The 20,258-nt window shown below is 42.5% G+C and overlaps 1 long non-coding RNA gene across 1 annotated transcript; it reads left to right on the forward strand.

The window, feature by feature from the left end:
- Positions 1 to 6,587: 6,587 nt before the first annotated feature.
- On the forward strand, positions 6,588 to 19,938 carry LOC125483179. The gene is made up of 3 exons (XR_007262132.1): positions 6,588 to 6,618; positions 18,798 to 19,005; positions 19,849 to 19,938. It is a non-coding gene; the product is annotated as an uncharacterized LOC125483179 (long non-coding RNA).
- The last annotated feature ends 320 nt before the right edge of the window (positions 19,939 to 20,258 follow it).

Below are 20,258 nucleotides of genomic sequence, written 5' to 3' on the forward strand. Positions count from 1 at the left end.
ACATGATTACTTGCACACAAAACAGCATAAGCAGCAAGTGGTAGACAGAGCTAAGGGATCCCACAACCAATGGATCTGATTGGTTGTCTGCTCTGCACTCCTGCCACATCCATTCGTGAATGGTGGTGGACAATTAAAGAACTCACTAAAGGAGGAGGGTCCATAAATATCCCCATCCTCAACAATGGAAGAGTCCAGCACATCAGTGCAAAAGCTAAGACTGAAGATTTCGCAGCAATCTACAGCCAGAAGTGCCAAGTGGATGATCCATCTCGGCCTCCTCCAGTGGTCCCCAGCTTCACAGATACCAGTCTTCAGCCAATTCGATTCACTCCACGTGATATCAAGAAACGGTTGGAGACATTGGATACTGCAAAGGCTAAGGGCCCTGACAACATTCTGCAATAACACTGAAGACTTGTGCTCCAGAACTCCCCGCTCCCTTAGCCAAGCTGTTCCAGTATAGTTACAACACTGGCATCTACCCGACAATGTGGAAAATTGCCCAGGTACACCCTGTGTATAAAAAGTAGGACAAATCCAACATGGCCAATTAGTCTATTCTTGATCATCAGTAAAGTGATGGAAGGTGTCAGTAACAGTGCTATCAAGCAGCACCTGCTCAGCAATAACCTGCTCAGTGACGCCCAGTTTGGGTTCCGCCAGGGCCACTCAGCTCCTGACCTCAATACAGCCTTGGTTCAAACATAGACAAAAGAGCTGAATTCCAGAGGTGGGAGAGAGTGACAGCCCTTGAAATCAAGGCTGCATTTGACCGAGTGTGGCATCAAGGAGCCCTAGCAAAACTGGAATCAAAGGGTAAGAGGGTACAAACGCTCCAATGTTTGGAGTCATACCTGGCACGTACGAAGATGGTCGTGATTGTTGGAGGTCAGTCATCACAGCTCCAGGACATCTCTTCAGGAGTTCCTCAAGGCAGTGTCCTCGGCTCAACCATCTTCAGCTGCTTCATCAATGACCTTCCCTCCATCATAAGGTCAGACGTGGAGATGTTCGCCGATGATTGCACAATGTTCAGCACCATTCGTGACTCCTCAGATACTGAAGCAGTCCGTGTTCAAATGTAACAAGATCTGGACAACATCCCAGCTTGGGCTGATGAGTGGTGAGTGACACTCATGCCACACAAATGCCAGGCTATGACCATCACTAATAAGAAACAAGCTAACCACCACCCCCCTTGGCATTCAATGGTGTTACCATCACTGACTTCACCCACTATCAACATCCTGGGAGGTACTGTTGACCAGAAACTCAACTGAACTCACCACACAAGCACAGGGTCTACAAGAGCAGTTAGAAGCTACGAATACTACGGTGAGTAACCCATCTTCTGACTCCTCAAAGCCTGTCTACCATCTACAAGGCACAAGTCAGGAGTGTGATGGAATACTCCCCACTTGCCTGGATGAGTGCAGCCTCAACAACACTCAAGAAGCTTGACGCCATCCAGGACAAAGCAGCCCGCTTGATTGGCACCACATCCACAAGCATCCACTCCCTCCACCACCGACGCTCAGTCGCAGCAGTGTGTACTATCTACAAGATGCACTGCAGAAATTCACCAAAGATCCTCAGACAGCACCTTCCAAACCCACGACCACTTCCATCTAGAAGGACAAGGGCAGCAGATATATATGGAACACCACCACTTTCAAGTTCCCCTCCAAGCCACTCACCACCCTGACTTGGAAATATATCGTCATTCCTTCACTGTTACTGGGTCAAAATCCTGGAATTCCCTCCCTAAGGGCATTGTGGGTCAACCCCGAGAAGGTGGACTGCAGCATTTCAAGAAGGCAGCTCACCACCACCTTCTCAAGGGCAACTAGGGACATGCAAGAACTGCTGGCCAGCTAGCAACACTCACGTCCCACAAATGAATTTAAAAAATGAGCAAACATTCACATTCCTACATCATGAGCTGAGAACTGTCTGTTTGATCAAGAAAACACAACTTGCCCTCAAGTGTGACTTCCACTTCCTGGCCTGGCTCTACAATTCCAATGTTCCAATGTCTTCCAAAGTTCAGTCTATGTGTCTTCGTCTCCTCCAACAGCAGTCCTCTCGGGGTGTAGGGAGAACCATAGCATTGTTAGGGAGGGAATTCTAGGATGTTGGCCCGGTGGCACTGAAGGAACAATGACATACAGTGTTTCTAAATCAAGACAGTGAGTGACTTAGAGGGGAATGTACCGATGATGGTGTACCCTGTATCTGCTGGGCTTGTTCTTCCAGAAGTTGAAAAGTGCTGTCTAAGAAGTCTCAGTAAGTTTCTGCAGTGCATTTTGCAAATAGTACACACTGATGCCCCCTTATGTTGATGGTGGAGTAAGTGTTGTAAGTGAATGGGATAACAAAGAAGTGGGCTGTTTTGTCCTGTATAGTTTCAAGATTCTTGAGTCTTGTTGGAGCTTCACCCATTCAGAAAAGTGGGGAGCTTTCCATCATATGCCTGGCTTATGTCTAGTAGATGTTAGATAGGCTTTGGGGAGTCAGGAGGTAGGTTACTTACCCCAGAATTCCTAACCTCTGACCTGTCACTGTGGGCATAGTTTTTATATAGATAGTCTAGTTTCTGGACAATGGTAACCTTGAAGATATTAACGTGAGGGACTTGGAGATTGTAATGCCATTGAACTTCAAGAGACAATAGTTAGATTTTCCCGGGTTTGAATTGATCATTGTCTATCAGTCATGTGGCACGAATGTTACTTTTCACTTATCAAACCACGATTAGACATTGTTCAGATCTTGCTGCATATGGACATGGACTGCTTCAGTATCTGAGGAGTTGTGGTAAGTGCTGAACATTGTGCAATCATAAACGATCATCCACATTTCTGACCTTATGATGGAGGAAAGGTGATTGATGAAGCAGCTAGAGATATTTGAGCCGAGAGCAATGCCCTGACAAACACGTGCTGTGATGTTCTGGGGCTGAAAAGACTGACTTTCTACAAACAACAATAAACCTCCTTTGTGCAAAGTATGTCTTCAACCAGTAGAAAGCCTTTCTCCCCGATTCCCATTGACTCCAGTTTTGCCAGCACTCCTTGACACCATGCTCAGTAAAATGCTACCTTAACATCCAAGGCTGTCCTCTCACCTCACTTCTGGAGTTCAGCTCCTTTGTTCATGTTTGGTCTAAGGTTGTAATGAGGTCAGGAGCCAGTTGACCCTGGCAGATCCCAAACAGAGCATCAGTAAGCATGTTAGTCCTTTGCAAGCATTACTTGACAGCACTGTTGGTGGCCCCTCTATCACTGTGCTGATGATCTAGAATAGATTGATGGGCAGTAATTAACTATGTTGAATTTGACCTGTTTTTTGCATACAAGATGTACATAGGCATTTTTCCATATTGCTGTGTAGATGTCAATGTTGTAGTTGTACTGGAACAGCTTGGCTAGGGGTGCAGCTAGTTCTGGGGCACATGCTTTCAGTACTTTGGCTGGAATGTTGTCAGGGCCCATAGTCTTTGCCATATCCAATGCCTTTCAGCTGTTTCTTGATGTCATGAGGTGTGAATCGAATTGGTTGAAGACTGGCATCTACAATGCTGGGGATCACTGGACGGAGCCAAGATAACTCGTCTACTCAGCACTCCTGAGGTGTAATTACTTTAGTCTTGTCTTTTGTTAGATATAAAAATAAATCACAGATCCCAGTGGAGATTTCCCTACCTAAGTAGTATCATGTGACCAATAGCTGCCTACTCTTTATATATTAACTAATCAAGGTGTCATTAACCCAGGCTAGTTTTCATGTGATAAACATTAGCACAGCACAGTGAAATAAATAAGATTATACAAGTCAAGGTTGGCAGAAGATTATGGAAAGTTGAGCTCCCACTGCCCAGGACACATTGATTATTTTCTGCCGTATTGAAATACTGCCCAGTTGTAATTCTTGTCCCATAATGCTGAAGCTATAGCAGCATATAGTTGGTGTGCTAAACCTTAACAGGTTTGTGGGAATCAAAAATCAATCTCCCCGTGGAGCTCACTGAGTTTAATTTCCCTTCGTAACAGGCAACAGCCTGCCTAGCTGGAACTCATCGCCTGAGCCCTAGGGTGCTGCATTGTGGTGCAGTGGTAATGTTCCTACTCCTGGACTGGGAGGCCCAGATTAAAGTCCCACCTGCTCCAGAGATGTGCAATAACAAGTTTGAACAGGTTGATTGGAAAAATAGATTAATTTTTTTTTTAGAAAGCAGACCAAAAAAATCTAATGCAGATCCAGAGGGTTCTTGTGGCACAGTGGTAGTGCTTCTATTTCTGAGCCAGGGGGCCGAGGTTCAAGCTCCACCTGATCCAGAGGAGTGTAATAACATCTCTGCACAGGTTGATTAGCAAATAGGATAAAGCAGATCCAAGTAGCAATGTGGTTGAGAGGTCTAAGGAACTAGAGGCTCCAGTCTCTATGGAGACGTGAGTACAAATCACACTGCTGCTGGTAGCTTGTCATGCCAAATCTTTGTGTCAGCGAGCTCCATTTAAGTTGCACATGACAAAATGTAATGTGTTTTGAGCAAAACGATCTAAGATGAACAACAACACAGAACATCAATCAGGTCAGCAGCTGCATTGTAGCTGGCTATAAATAGGTCTAAGCAGTGGGATGTGGAGGGGGGGTCATATGTGCGACTGTCTGACCCTCCTCTACAGTTACATTCGAGCCTGGTTACCTTTGGAGCGGGAACACGCACTGTCCATCAATGCTCTCAATGCCTTTAGAGAGAAGTGAGCACCATGGGGATACAGCGCTTTATCTCTCTCTCCAGCTACATTTTGATTTAGTCCTTTCCCTCTCTCTCTATCCTCAACCTCCCTCCTTCAGTTTTGATGGTTTGTATTGCCCATAATGGGCTATGCTTGTAAATATTTAATTGACTACGCAGGAGATTACTGGTGGTGATCAGCTGTTTAAAAAATTACAGTGATTTGGTGGTGGGAAAGTCACTCATTCATTCATGATAGATCTTCTGGATATAAAAAAGGTAAAAATAAGAGAAATAAAGCAGACCCAGGGGTTGGGTCTATAGAACTGTCTCCCCCAGCTGGGACTAGACTATGTATTCCATGAGTAGTGGCTCTATTTCGGAGTTTAACAATAAATGATGTTCCTTTCCATTCAGCCTTTCTGAGTTATTACAGTTGGCAAGGGCAGCAACTGAATCCCTATGATCCTGCTGCCTTTCTGATGGCACTCACACATTAACCTGCCCTTCTGAGCAAGTTAGCATGACCCTTACAAGAGGTCAGCTGGATCCTACCGTAAGCAGGTAGATCAATGCCAATGCCCAGACAGGAAATTGATTAGGCTCAGAATGACTGGAAAACAGGGTGAATTGGGAAGCAGACACGGACATTGGAGAGTGTTGGTTAAATGACGTGTACAACAATAACAATAATTTACATTTATATAGTTCAATTAAAGTAGTAAAACTCCCCAAAACACTTCACATAGGCATTACCAAAGAAACTTTGGTACCATAACATAAAGAGGAACTGCTGGAGAAACTCAGTAGGTTTGGCAACATTTGTGAAGAGAGAAACAAAATTAACATTTCACATCCAGTCTGACTCTTCATCAGAACTCCGCATGGTAGACAGTTTCAGCCATGTTATTTAGATATTTCTTTCAAAATTCCTGTTGAACTTCAAGTCAAGTGACTTTGGTGGCCATTTTGAAGGGCCCTAGCCCGTTTATTCCCTGTTACCTCTCACAACTAAGCCTGAGGCCTTTAACTTGGACGATGAGATTTAAAGATTAATGGCCTATATCTTCTATTATCATGATACTGCTGACCGCCATCTCCACCTTCTCACCATCCTGTTCTGTCTCTGCCTTTAGGTGAAACCTCTCTTGGAGACATGATCAGGCCAAGACTACATCCTGCTAAGGGAAGCATTGCCTGTAGGTTGGTAGCTGTCCTATTCATTGAGATGATGGTAACTTTTACACGTCTTGGATCTTAAATGGGCCACAATGCTATCACCACATTGCCATATCCGCAGCCAAAATGGGCCCTGATCAATTTATACCACTAATACCAACGAGGATCATGGCTCAATAATGTTTTTGCTGACACTATCACAACAGAAAGGCCTCAGCTCAGTGAAGGGGCAGAGTAGGCCCATATCAATGTTATTTGCCTGTAGCAGTGTTATCTCTCTGCAGTACTGTTTGCAAGGCTTTTTTTCTCAGAACCACTTAATCAGCCTAGTAAATCATTTCCAAATGTTTCAAAGCTGTCTGAATCAAACCGTTCCTTGTTTTAAAAGTCCTATCTAACAGTTTGCAGGAAAACAATGATAGCTTGTTTCCAGATTGCTGATAATCATTTCAGAACTACTCTAAAAAGGTTATTAAGCATATCAATGTCAATCTAGCACAGAAACTGTGAAATCAAGTTCTTTGGTCATGGTTTTTGGTCATTATTAAAGGTTGTCCGCAGTCATCATTTAAGGCTGTCTACTGTATGCTTTATGTGTTAATCTTTAACTTTGCAGCCAGATACATTATTCTGCTTTAGATTAAATCATTTTGACAGCTTCACACTATGGTGTAAATGCCTAACAGCACAAGTAGGTATGTGGATCCACTTATACAAGTTTTCTTACAAGGGAGCTATAGGAAAACAACTTTCCATGTTATTTAGTTTAAATACTACTGTATCCTTCATCTGAAAACATGCAGCGGTGAGGCAGTCAGAGGTGCCTGGAACTTGGTGCGAGACTGTTTCATTCAGAGTGAGCAAAACTATGTGTGTTTCCAGCATTTTTTGATTAGTTCTATTTTTATGCCTGCATCAGTAAGGTTGTTTCTTTTGCCAGCTTTGTCATTTTAACGGCTTTATTTCTTTTTTAGAAAAGCCTTTCTTTTTACAGTATTTCCTGTTCATTATTTTCATTTATTAATTTTTTTTTCCGTGAACCTCACCAAAATGATCTTTTAAAGTAGAATTTCTGAACTGCTCCCCAATACAAGATTCCTAGCATGACAGCTAACCCAGTACTTTTCATTACTTGCCCTAATTTAATTCTCATAGCAAGCCTAATTTGGTTTCTGGTTAAGCAAAGGCTCAATTTAAATTGCTCGTCTTTATTTGCAAATCCCTCCATGACCTCATTCTTCCTGCTCTTTGCAATCCCCTGGAGCCTCACAACAATCTAAGAACCTTTGAACTTTTATGAAACTCATTCAGAAGGTGGTGAACCTTTCGAATTCTCTTCCCTGGAGAAATTGTTGAGTATGTTGAATACAGAAATTCAGAGGTTTCTAGAGAGTAATGACATCAAGTGTTAACTGAGCTAGCACAGGGTGATCAGCCGTTATCTAATTGAAAGACAGAACAGGTTTGATGGGTTGAATGGTCTACTCCTGCTCCCATGTTCTATATCTACATGCCCCTTTTTTAACCACTCAAACCACTTAGGTGACACATACAACAACAACATTTTTTTACATTTATATAGCTAATGTTGTAAAACATCCCATAACACTTTGCATAGGCATTACCAAACAAAATTTGGTACGAATAATAAAACCAGGAAATGTTGGAGAAAGTCAGCAGGTCTGGTAGCATTTGTGAAGACAGAAATAAAGTGAACATTTCAAGTCCAGTCTGTGCCATTATCCACAAAGGCCCAGAGCTCCAGAATTCCCTCCTTCAACCTTTCCAAGTCTTTACCTCACTTTCATCTTTTAACATGTTTCTTAAATCCTGCTTCTGTGAGGTTTTGATCATATCTGACCTAATATTTCCCTGTGTGGCTCAGTAAAGCTCCTTTGAATCCCCCTGGAAGGTTTTATTGCATTAGAGGTACTGAGGTGTATAGAACTTGAGTATTGTTGAAAACGACAAACATTTTGTTGAAGCTTTTCATCTTTTATTAATCAGGACAATTCACAAGGCTTCCAATAAAGAGAAAAAACATCATTTCTACAGAGTGAGAAGAAAGTGTTGATTGGTTGTCAAGTTGACTCTGATTGGTAGAGATATTGAATGGCGAATGAAGCAGTTAATGATGATTGAATGTTAACTGCCAGGATTTGCTTAGGTTTTAAACCAGGCGGGTTGACTCTGGTCAGGAGAGAAATGAACCAGCAAATGACTGTCACCAATTTTGTTGAGTTGAAATAGGTGGCAGTGCTTTTCTGAAATAGATGGCAGTGATGTTATACTTTCTGGCTGCAAAGGACAAAGCGCTGTGTATTAATATATGTGGCTTACAATACTTACAAGTGTGTCACTCAGAAAGCCTGACTGACAATCCTAACTCTATTGTCGGTCTAATTCTATGCACACTCAAGATTATCCAACAGATGTTGTCAAATTGCAAAGTCCAGTCCAATGTTGGGCACTCTGTTGTGAGTCCATTAAGCACAGGCTTGCTAGAGACAGTCAGTTAAACATTTTCTGGATACACCAGAGTGTGCAAAGGATTAAATTGACAATGAATTTTGGACTATCGGTTAGGTTTAGCCAGGAATCTGGACTAGAGTTTACTGATGCAAAGGGAGTAGACTCAATTGCAAACTATGGTAATCAAAATTTCGTAATGTTTATCAATTAAGAAACAAGAATTCACCTGAGGGCAAAAAAGCCTCTATCACAATCAGCTGATATTTCTAAATGTCCACAAATACTTATGCAAAGTCATTCAGCCTCAAATCTAGCCACTTTCAGGCTTTGTAGGCCTGACTGCCTTGCCTCATTATTGCATTGGTTTTCTCAGCCTCCTTATTAGCTCCCTCAGTTTCTCAGTCAGACTCTCTTTCCTTGTGCAAGGAAGCATACAGCTCTCCCATGTCCCCCTTTTCCAACATGTCAGCCCGGCTCGAGCTGGGTTGTGCATGGAATGCAAAAGATCATTTGTCTGGACACACTGTCCAATGACTAAATTGTCTTACAAGATGATGAGAGGCATAGATAGAGTGGATAGTCAGAGACTTTTTCCCAGGGTGGAAATGACTATTACAAGGGGGCATAATTTTAAGATGATTGGAGGAATGTATAGGGGAGATGTCAGAGGTAGGTCCTTCACACAGAGAGTGGTGGGCGTGTGGAATGCACTGCCAGCAGTGGTAGTGGAGTCAGGTACTTTAGAAACTTTTAAGCAACTCTTGGATAGGCACATGGAGGATAGTAAAATGTTGGGTATGCAGGGTAGATTGGTCTTTGTAGGATAATAGGTTGGCACAACATCGTGAGCCGAAGGGCCTGTGCTGTGCTGTACTGTTCTATGTTCTATATTCTATGTTCTATGTTCTCCTGAGTGTTCCAGACAGAGGAAACATGTCTTCAGTAGTCTGTTTGGTGATGACCATATTGAATATGTGAGCAGCACTGTGTCTAGAGACACAAAACCTGCAGATGTTGGAATCCAAGGTAAACAAACAGGAGGCTGGAAGAACACAGCAGGCCAGGCAGCATCTGGAGGAAAGAAGCAGACAACGTTTTGGGTATTACCCTTCTTCAGGGCTGGTCCAAATTTTGAAGATTTAAAATGTACCTGTAGGCCTTGAGGGATGAGATGGTGTGGTTTGTTTGGTACCTGTGTCTGTCTGGTATCAAGCTGAGGGGTTTGTACTGGGTTGATTAACCTTCTGAGGGTACACCTAAGGGGCAGCCCTGGGGATGTGGTGGGACTGGTGGTGATGGGGAAAACATTTGAGGAACCTGGGAGTTGTACAGAACGGAAGCAACATGACAGCTGACCGTGGCATGGGAGGCCATTCAAGAGGGGGGAGCAAAAAGACTACTGGTAGTTGTAGGAGATTCTATAATCAGGGGAATAGATAGTATCCTTTGTAACCAGGATCGAGAGTCCCGCATGGTGTGTTGCCTGCCCAGTGCCAGGGTAAGGAATATCTCTGACCGGCTTGAAAGGATATTGGAGAGGGAGGAGGAGGATCCAGTTGTCATGGTCCATGTTGGAACAAACAACATAGGCAAGACTAGGAAAGAGGGCCTATTTAAGGATTATCAGGACCGAGGAATGAAATTAAAGAGCAAGTCCTCAAGGGTTATATTCTCTGGATTACTACCTGAGCCATGTGCAAATTGACATAGGGACATGAGAATAAGGGAAGTAAACACGTGGCTAAAAGAGTGGTGTGGGAAAGGGGGGTTCCTTTTCATGGGGCACTGGCATCAGTATTGGAACAGGATGGATCTGTACCACTGGAACGGTCTCCACCTGAACCGAGCTGGGACCAATGTTCTAGCGAAGAGGGTAAAGAGGCTGGTCAACAGGACTTTAAACTAGAAAGTGGGAGGTGAAGGAAAGGGTAAAACTTCCCCCAGTGGGGAGCAAAGCAGCTGGTTAACATATATAGGGGTAGATTCCACTGCTTGGAAAAACATGAAAAAAATGATGAGAAAGGAGAACTCAGGAGAGGTTTTTTACGTTTTCAGCATAGACACAAATAGGACAGAGTGTTTGGAAAGGGTTAGGAATCAAACTTCAAGCACACTGGATAAATGAGTGTCAATGAGAAGAGGGACAGGACTGAAGCTGTTATATCTGAATGCACGCGGTGTAAGAAAGAAGATAAAAGAGCTTGTGGCACAGATCGAAATTGGCATCAAGGAGGCATGGCTGCAAGGGGATCAGGATTGGGAGCTGAATATCCAAGGATATACATCTTATCAAAAAGATAGGCAGGTGGGCAGAGGGGGTGGGGTTACCTTATTAGTAAGAAATGAAATTAAATCAATAGTAAAAAATGAAGTAGAGTCAGATGGTGTACGTGTGGGCAGAGCTGAGGAACCGCAGAGGTAAAAAAAACCATAGATGGAATTATGTACAGGCCTCTAAACAGTAGTCAGGAGCTGGGGCACAAGATACCCCAGGAGATAGAACAGGTGTGTAAGAAATGCAAAGTGACAGTGATCATGGGGGAATTTCAATATGAGGTGGATTGGGAAAATCAGGTTGGTAGTGGATTGCAAGAAAAGGAATTTATGGAATGGCTACGAGATGGCATTTTGGAGCAGCATGTGGCAGAGCTCACTAGGGAACAGGCAATACTGGGTTTAGATGTTGGTACTGGATTTAGTGTTGAGCAATGAGACAGACTTGATAAGGGAGCTTAAGATAAAGGAACTCTTAGGAGGCTTTGATCATAATATGATTGAATTTACTTTGCAATTTAAGAGGGAGAGGATAGAATCAGAGGTAGCGGTATTACAGCTGAATAAAGGCAACTACAGAGGCATGAGGGAGGAGCTGGGCAGTATTGACTGGAAGAGGAGCCTATCAGGAAAGACAGTGGAACAGCAATGGCAGGAGTTCCTGGGAGTAATTCAGGAGACACTGCAAAAATTCATCCCTAGCAGAAAGAAGCAGGGTACAGGGACAATGAGGCAACCATGGCTGACTAGGGAAATTAGGGATAGCATAAAAGCAAAAGAGAAAGCATATAATGTGGTGAAGGGCAGTGGGAAACCAGAGGAATGGGAACCTTACAGAGACCAACAGAGGGCAACAAAAAAAGAGATAAGGAAGGAGAAGATTAAATCTGAGGGTAAGCTATCCAGTCATATAAAGGAGGACTGTAAAAGTTTCTTCAGATAGATAAAGGGCAAAAGAGAGGCAAAAGTTGACATTGGACCACTGGAAAATGAGGCTGGAGGGACAATAGTGGGGAACACGGAAATGGCTAAGGAACTGAATAATTACTTTGTGTCAGTCTTCATAGTGGAAGACACGAGTAATATCCCAAAAATTCGAGAGAGTCAGGGGGCAGAGCTGAGTATGGTGGCCATCACCAAGGAAAAGGTGCTAGTAAAACTGAATGGACTGAAGGTGGATAAATCACCTGGACCAGATGGACTACATCCCAGAGTTCTAAAGGAGATAGCTGAAGAGATAGTGGAGGCATTAGTGGTGATTTTTAGGAATTGCTAGAGACAGGGAGGGTCCCAAGGGACTGGAAAATCTCTAACATGACACCCCTGTTTAAAAAGGGAGTAAGGCAAAAGACTGAAAATTACAGGCCGATTAGCCTAACCTTGGTCATGGGTAAGATTTTAGAGTCCATTGTGAAGGATGACATTTCTGAATACTTGGAAGTGCATGGTAAAATAGGGCAAAGTCAGCATGACTTTGTCAAGGGGAGGTCATGCCTGGCAAATCTGTTAGAAATCTTTGAGGTAGTAACGAGCAGGGTAGACAAGGAGAGCTAATGGGTGTTATCCACCTGGACTTCAAGAAGGCCTTTGACAAGGTGCCGCACAGGAGGCTGCAGAGTAAGATAAGGGCCCACAGTGTTAGAGGCAAGGTGCTAGCATGGATAGAAGATTAGCTGATTGGCAGAAGGCAGAGAATGGGGTTAAAAGGGTCTTTCTCAGGATGGGTCCAGTGAGTAGTGGTGTTCCACAAGGGTCAGTGCTGGGACCACAACTTTTCACTTTATACATTAATGATTGAGATGAAGGAACTGTGGGCATTCTGGCTAAGTTTGCGGACGATACGAAGATAGGTAGAGGGACAGGTAATATTGAGGAGACAGGGAAGCTGCAAAGGATTTGGACAGGTTAGGAGAGTGGGCAAAGAAGCGGCAGATGGAGCACAACATGGGAAAGTGTGAGTTCATGCACTTTGGTAAGAAAAATAGAAGCATGGACTATTTTCTAAATGGGAAGAAAATACAGAAGTCTGAAGTTCAAAGAAATTTGGATGTTCTAGACTAGGATTCTCTCAAGGTAAACTTGCAGGTTGAGTCAGTAGTTAGGAAGGCAAATGGAACTTTGGCATTTATTTTGAGAGGACTTGAATATAAAAGCAGGGATGTACTTCTGAGGCTCTGTAATGCTCTGGTCAGGCCACATTTGGAGTATTGTGTGAAGTTTTGGGCTCCATATCTCAGGAAGGATATACTGGCCCTGGAGCGGGTTCAGAGGAGGTTCACAAGAATGGTCCCAAGAATGGAAAGCTTAACATATGAGGAAAGTTTGAGGACTCTGGGACTATACTCATTGGAGTTTAGAAGGATGAGGGGGGATCTAATTGAAACTTACAGAATACTGAATGGCCTGGACAGAGTGGATGTTGGGAAGATGCTTCCATTGGCAGGAGGGACTAGGGCCCAAGGACACAGCCTTAGAGTAAAGGGAAGACCCTTTAGAACAGAGATAAGGAGAAACTTTTTCAGCCAGAGAGGGCAAATCTATGGAATTCATTACCACAGAAGGCTGTGGAGGCCAAATCATTGGGTATATTTAAGATGCAGATGGACAGGTTCTTGATTGTCAAGGGGATCAAGGATTACAGGGAGAAAGCGGGAGAATGGGGTTGAGAAACTTATCAGCCGTGATTGAATGGTGGAGCAGACTCAATGGGCTGAATGGCCTAATTTCTGCTCCTATGTCTTATGGTCTTATGACAGTGGCCCCAGGACAGCTAGCACCCGCCTGCAGGTATGGTTACCTGTGCTCACAAACATTGAATCAGTGAGATCCTGTTCCTGCTGGAGAATGCCTTAGAGTTTTGAGCACCACAGTGAGCAGTTGATAGTGTCTGGGTCCCAGTGTTGCCTGCAAATCCAATGTCTCAGCCACCTTGTTTCTCTGGCTGCATGGCGAACTGAACAATCTGTGTTGCTTTCCTGTAACAGATCTGGGTTAATTCCTGCATGTTGATTGGGAGATGACACACATGACTCCAGTTGGGTTTACAAGGACCCTAGAGCTGGGAAGTTCAGTGCAGCTTTGACCTTTAGCACCACACCCAGAGTGTTTCCCTGCAGGAGCTGGCAGCTATAGGTGAAAGTGTCTCCAATCATGTGACAATGTCTCTGGAACAGTCACTCAGCCTCAGGCAGCTGGACTGGTCTCTGTAAATCCTTGCTTCATAGACTGCTGATACCACACAAGATCCTGGTTCCCCTCTTCAGGCACTATATGCTCATCCACAGTCTGCTTCACCCTCTTGTCCTTGCTCTTTTCAGTCTAAGCAAAGCTAAGAAAGCTGAAAGTTGAGTTGACTGAATATTTGTCATCTCAGGTCTCATGGTGAGTTATTCTGGGAAGAGCAAGTGGTAAAGTAGAGATTGAAGCGAACATGAGGGACATCATAGGGGTGGGGTACGTAGTTAATGAGGTAAGTTTAGTAAGATTAGGCAAGGACTATCACTAGGCCTAATGGCAGTAATACTTCCAAAAGAACTCAACACAGTCTGTACTTTGCCAAACATACATCAAGATTCAGCCCATTGTCTCCTACCAGAAAATTTCAAGCTACCAAACGTGTGTCTGTCATTTGGTAGATTTTCAAGTGTTTCTGAACCACTTCACGGGCTTGTAAAAGTTGCTCTTAGAGCTCTGCTCTGTAATCTTGGTTAGCATATCACAATTAGGACTGCCCACCTAGAAATCCCAACCTTAGTCACAGCAAGAAGGAATGCAGCAGGAGTATGAAATTAGGTGTAACACACTGACTTTCGAAATGGCTCATTCCCACTGGCAAGACAGTTAAAATTAACCCTGGAGCATCTACAGTGAAACTGAACACCATACAGGGTCCAGCACCCATTGAAAATGTGAAAGGAGGAGAGCAGGTCAAAGAGTCAACTCCTCCTAGATTAAATATTTTATGCGTAAAGACACCTTCAATGTTCCATTCAATCTAGTCTTTAAAGACAATCTGTTCAAGTTTTTAGACGGTGTGGAGCTAGAGGAACACAGCAGGTTAGGCAGCTGTGATGAAGGGTCTAGGCCCGAAACATTGGCTTTCCTGTTCCTCTGATACTGCCTGGCCTGCTGTGTTCCTCCAGCTCCACACTGTATCGACGCTGACTCCAGCATCTGCACTTCTTGCTATCTCCAAGTTTTTAGACATCGAAGTTTGCCAACTATAAAATGCTTTTGTAGGTTATAAAGATCGTGCCAAGCTGATGCAGCTTTTTTGTTGTTCTTTAGTCATTGGCTCCCTTAACCTGAGTCTCCCACAGCTGGCAGCCAGATGAGTTTAAGATTTAATGTTGGCTGGCAGCCAGAAAGTCCTTTATTTTCCATATTTGCACCTACTGCTGGTCTACCAATTCCTGACGCTTACAGGAGCAGAATCATCTCTAATTCATCAAATATCTCCATAATGATGTTGCAATGGGACACTTTTAGGTACATGGCTGCTCACTTACATCATTTTGTATGTCAGAGGCTGCTGATTTCTGATGCAATGAAAATGCACAGTCAACAATTTATCATAACAAATGTGTCTATGCATTTCCCTTTGGAAATAATGTACTAATAATTCACAGGGAAACTGTGAATAAATGCTTATTTTGCAATATAAATCTCATATGCTGTTTAAAAACGTAAAATCAGACCTGACCAGAAACTGAACTTTACTTTTTTGACATTCATTCATCCATTTGAAAGCTTAAATGGCTGGGTCAGCATTTATCGTCCATCTCTAATTGCCTCAGTGAAGGTGATTGTGAGCTGCCTAATTGAACCACTGTAATCCAGTTAGTGTCGGTATGTCCAAAACGTTGTTAGAGAGGGGTTTGCAGGATTTTGACCCAGTGACACTGAAGGTATGGCATGTACCTGATGTCTGGATAGCAGGCTTTAAGGAGTCAGGAGGTGAGTTACTCAACAAAGGATTCCTAGCCTCTGACCTGCTCTGGTAGCCACAGTATTTATCAATAAATATTTCAAAACCTACCAATTAGCGATGACTTGCTGAGTTATTTAGTATTATTTATTCACTGACATAATTACAGAGTTCCTCAAGCCCTCAGTTTTTTGCACCACTGCTATCAACCTAGCCCTTTGCTATCTGTGAAGTCACAATAAGGGACAAAATAACTTGACATTCTCACACAAAGGTTGTGGAATTCTTTTTTTAAAAATCACATTGCTGAAATCACCTTCTGTGATGAGATATTTTGTTCATTCAAGGTGGAGGGAGGTTTGCAACTTACTTGCTCATTCCAAGACTGACTCAAAAATTGCTTGATGCTATCATGGGCATGTAAATTGAAAACATGTCCCATGTCCCAGCACCAGCATTCCTTAAGCTGATAAGGGAAACAAATATAAATGTACAAACAATACATTTAATGAAATGTCCGTTAAGCAATTGCTAAGTATTCTATGAAAATAGTCTAAGATCTCCACAAATCATTCCACAAGGGGAAATCATTCTTTAAGACTTGGATTAGAATTTTGAAAATAAAGCATTTCTTAATTGTTAAAGCATCAAAATAATTAATTGAATTAGTGTACTGGCATTTTGAATTACATTAGCTGCCGTTAGCCGAAAGTTGCTCCTTGTCCTACTTGATGAAGTTGACCATCAAAATGATTAAATTGTATGGAATTACACAAAGTTTTGAAATGCAGGTTTTCATCTGTTTCAAATAAAGACTGTCATGATAAACAAAACAAAGACATTTCTGGAATATTTGAAGCAATTAATCTCTCAAACAGCTCTTGAACCACTTTATATACAACTTAAAAACAGGAATGAAGATACAGAAATTAGCACTAATGACCACTAATCATCACTACTATCTTATTAATTATGAGCTGAAAGTATTGTAACCAGTGCTGAATAGATAACAATACTATTGGAAATACCCAATGTCTTGTAGTTTCGTCCCAAATATTCTTAGGATAACAAGATGTTTGAACATTGCATTAAAGTTATTCTATGATGTTCCTTGCATGACAGCATGGAAAGAGTTCATTATCGTATCTATGTTCTCTTTACATAATTACTGAGCATCATCATTTTATCAACAGATAAGCAATTTGCCTTTGTATAACGGATCGGATTTTGCTGTACTCTGGTGACAAAGCTGTCAGTGTGCGCTCTCATTACTCTACGAAACTCACAGCAAACTCTGGTGGCCACAGTTAAACATGGAAAACTTGAATTTTCTGTCAATGATTCCCCCGATCCATCACACAGTATCCTGTTGAAGCCCTCACTGATGGAAATCTTAGGAATCTCTGAATTGATATAAACTTCCACTTGTAATCCTATTGGTCTCACGGTAAAAAAAAACTTCACAAATTCCTTTGATTTTGAATAAAGTTTAGCTATGTATTTTAATGACATTCAAAGACATAATTACTTCTGAACAACGTTTCTGACCCTGAGAAACTGTTTTGTTTTAATTTTGGAACATCAAATATTTTCATCATCATAAAAATATGTAGACTTTTAAAACAGTAAAAAATATTTTTAAGTACATTTTATTATTTCAGCTCTACATTAATCCCTGTGCATTTTGTTTTATTAGTCACTCATGCGATGAGGGTGTCACTGGCTAGGCCAGCATTTAATACCCGTCCCTTATTGTTCAGAGGACAGTTGAGAATCATGTGACATTGTTGTGGATCTGGAGTCACGTATAGACCAGACCAAGCAAGAATGGAAGTATCCTTCCCAAAGGTCATTAGTGAAGCAGATCAATTTTTCTCAACAATTTGATTCACGGTCATCATTAGATTCTTAATTCCAGATATGTATTGAATTCAAATTCCACTATCTGCCGTGGCAGGATTCAAACCACAGCCCCCAGAAAATTGCTGGTGTCACTGGATTAACAGTCCAGTATTAATACCACTAGGCTATTGCCTTCCCTTAAGTTCCAATCTTTATTTCACCACTGTACAATGATTAAAATGGGAAGGATAATCAATGCTATCTACTCAGAGATAGCAAGAACTGCAGATGCTGGAGTCAGAGACAACGCAGTGTGGAGCTGGAGGAACACAGTAGGTCAGGCAGCATCAGAGGAGCAGGAAAGTTGACGTTTTGGACTGGGATTCCTCTTCAGTTCTAGAGAAGGGTCCCAACCCGAAACGTCAACTTTCCTGCTTCTCTGATGCTGCCTGGCCTGCTGTGCTCCTCCAGCTGCACATCGTGTTAGACAATGGTATCTACTTCTTGGTTTGCCATCCAGAAGGATTCCTCAGTATTATTGGCTGTTTTGCTGGCTCACTGTCCTCACTGTTATTGGATTCTGAGAGGCAGTGCTTTGCACAGCTTATATCGCAGGCCATTGTGCTATGAGGACAGTGGACGTGTGAGCTGCCCAATGTTCATACCCCAGCCTGGAATGGAAGGACACTCCCTTGTAAAGCCAATACATTAACTAGAGCTGTCCTTTCAGAGATGTGTGAAATCATCATTGACTCTGTGCTCTCACTCACAAGGTTGGGTGTACGTGTGGAATGATATGTGTGGCAGTATATGGCACAATCCCAACACTTTATATTCAACTTTAGTGAAGTCCTCATTAGAGTGTAAGGCCTTGGATGCAGTCATCAACGACACAGTTCAACGATCCCAGGTGTCTGAGGTAGTCTACTGTCAAGGGGACAATTGATTGTGAGAGATGAGGAAAGCTTGGTCAGTACACCTGCTTTCATCTTTCAGATTTCCAAAAAGATTACTCACCTCTCAAATGGGTGCAACTTAATCAGGTCAGATGGTGAAAGTACCCCACAGCAATCATTTTAAGAGAGGAAGTGCAGATGCCTATGGATTTTCTGAGCTAAGGTTCTTTCTTGCTAATATCCTTTAATCATCCATTATTATCAGAGCTACTTGTCCTTCTTTTCAATTCTGCCTGTCTTTTAAAAAAAAGTATCTTGGAGTATTTATTTCCTAACCTTTGTCACCTCATATCCATGTAACAGAATTAGATCTAAAGCATGTATTTCTATTTGTGCAATTAGTCTGTCTATTTTATTGTGAAAGTTTCATGCATCCATATGAAGTAACTTTAAATATTTACAGATAGTCCCTGGTGATTCTTCATGCAAAACTGGGAGAATGTGCTCCATGTTTCTCGGATACTGCACTAGAGATCTTGGCGCAGAAAGTGAAAAGGATGAAAGATGGTCTCTGTTCAGAAGATACACAAGGCAGACAATGTGAAAGAAGTGGAACCAGATAGCTTTGTAGTCAATGTCTACAGTCTATCCCCTAGATGCATTTAATTCATGTAAGTATTCAATGAGTGTTACCATCTATTCAACCAACCTCAGAAACTGCTGAATTTACCACACTCCTTTTAATCATCTGCCAACAATCTCTATCAAATATGATTCACAGAACCTCTCCTCACCTTCACGCATTTATAACTATTGCAAGCCTCACACACACATATCACAACTTGCACACAGTACCAGCTATTCCATCATGGTAGGCATGTGACCATCACAGATTGCACCATGCTCATAGAATCCCTATGGAAGTGTGGAAGCAGGCCATTCAGCCCAACGAGTCCACAGCGAATCGCACCCATCCCCATCCCTGTAACTCTGCATTTCCCATGGCTAACACACTTAACCTACACATGTCTGAACACAAAGGTAATTTAGCATGTCCAATCCACCTAACTTGCACATTTTTGGACTGCGGGAGGAAACTGGAGCACCCATCGGAAACTCACGCAGTCACAGGGAAAACATGCAAACTCCACTCAGACAGTCGCCCAAGGGTGGAATTGAAGCCGGGTCCCTGGCGCTATGAGGCAGCAATGCTAACCACCGAGCCGTTCACTCACACAGCTTCATCTTGCCTGCAAGACTGGAGACAGCAGGACCCCATTCATTGAGGAACAAGCCATGTCTGCCATTCTTAATGCCATTAGAGGAGCAGTCATTGCATTGCCATCAAAGATGATAGTTTCCTCCTTTGTAGGCCTCCTTTTCACAGACCTCTTACCTTTAATCCATAATTTCTTTGGGTTTACAAGCTGCAGATAGAGTAGGCACAGGATGTTGCTTTCACTCCACCCTACATACTGCCCCACCATCCTGGCTTTGTGTTTTGTGTTCGTTAGATATTAAAGCTCTGCAATCTGGACAGGCAGTGGTGGACAAGATAGAGATGGAAGAGTAAGAAAATACTGATGAAGAAGGAACAACCTCACTTGATTACATATTCACAGCTATCAGCACAGATTGTTTAGAGAATTGTTCCTTAACTGGTGACACACTGGGCTGCACTTAGATTTTGTATTACTAAAATCATTGTTGGAACCAAGGGAGGATATTCACACTAATTGGAAACCCCTACACTGGACACCAGTGCCAGTTACAGGTGCTTTGGATTACACACTAAGCATTATTGCTTTTTGTAATGATATGCTGTTCTAATATTTACAGGTTCATGTCCACAATGTTGTGACTTTTTTAAGGCATTATTTATCTATTTTATATATATCCTACCAACTATTTTGAAAAGCTTTTT

The sequence above is a fragment of the Rhincodon typus genome, chromosome 5 (assembly GCF_021869965.1).
Source record: "Rhincodon typus isolate 14 chromosome 5, sRhiTyp1.1, whole genome shotgun sequence".
Classification (NCBI taxonomy): domain Eukaryota; kingdom Metazoa; phylum Chordata; class Chondrichthyes; order Orectolobiformes; family Rhincodontidae; genus Rhincodon; species Rhincodon typus.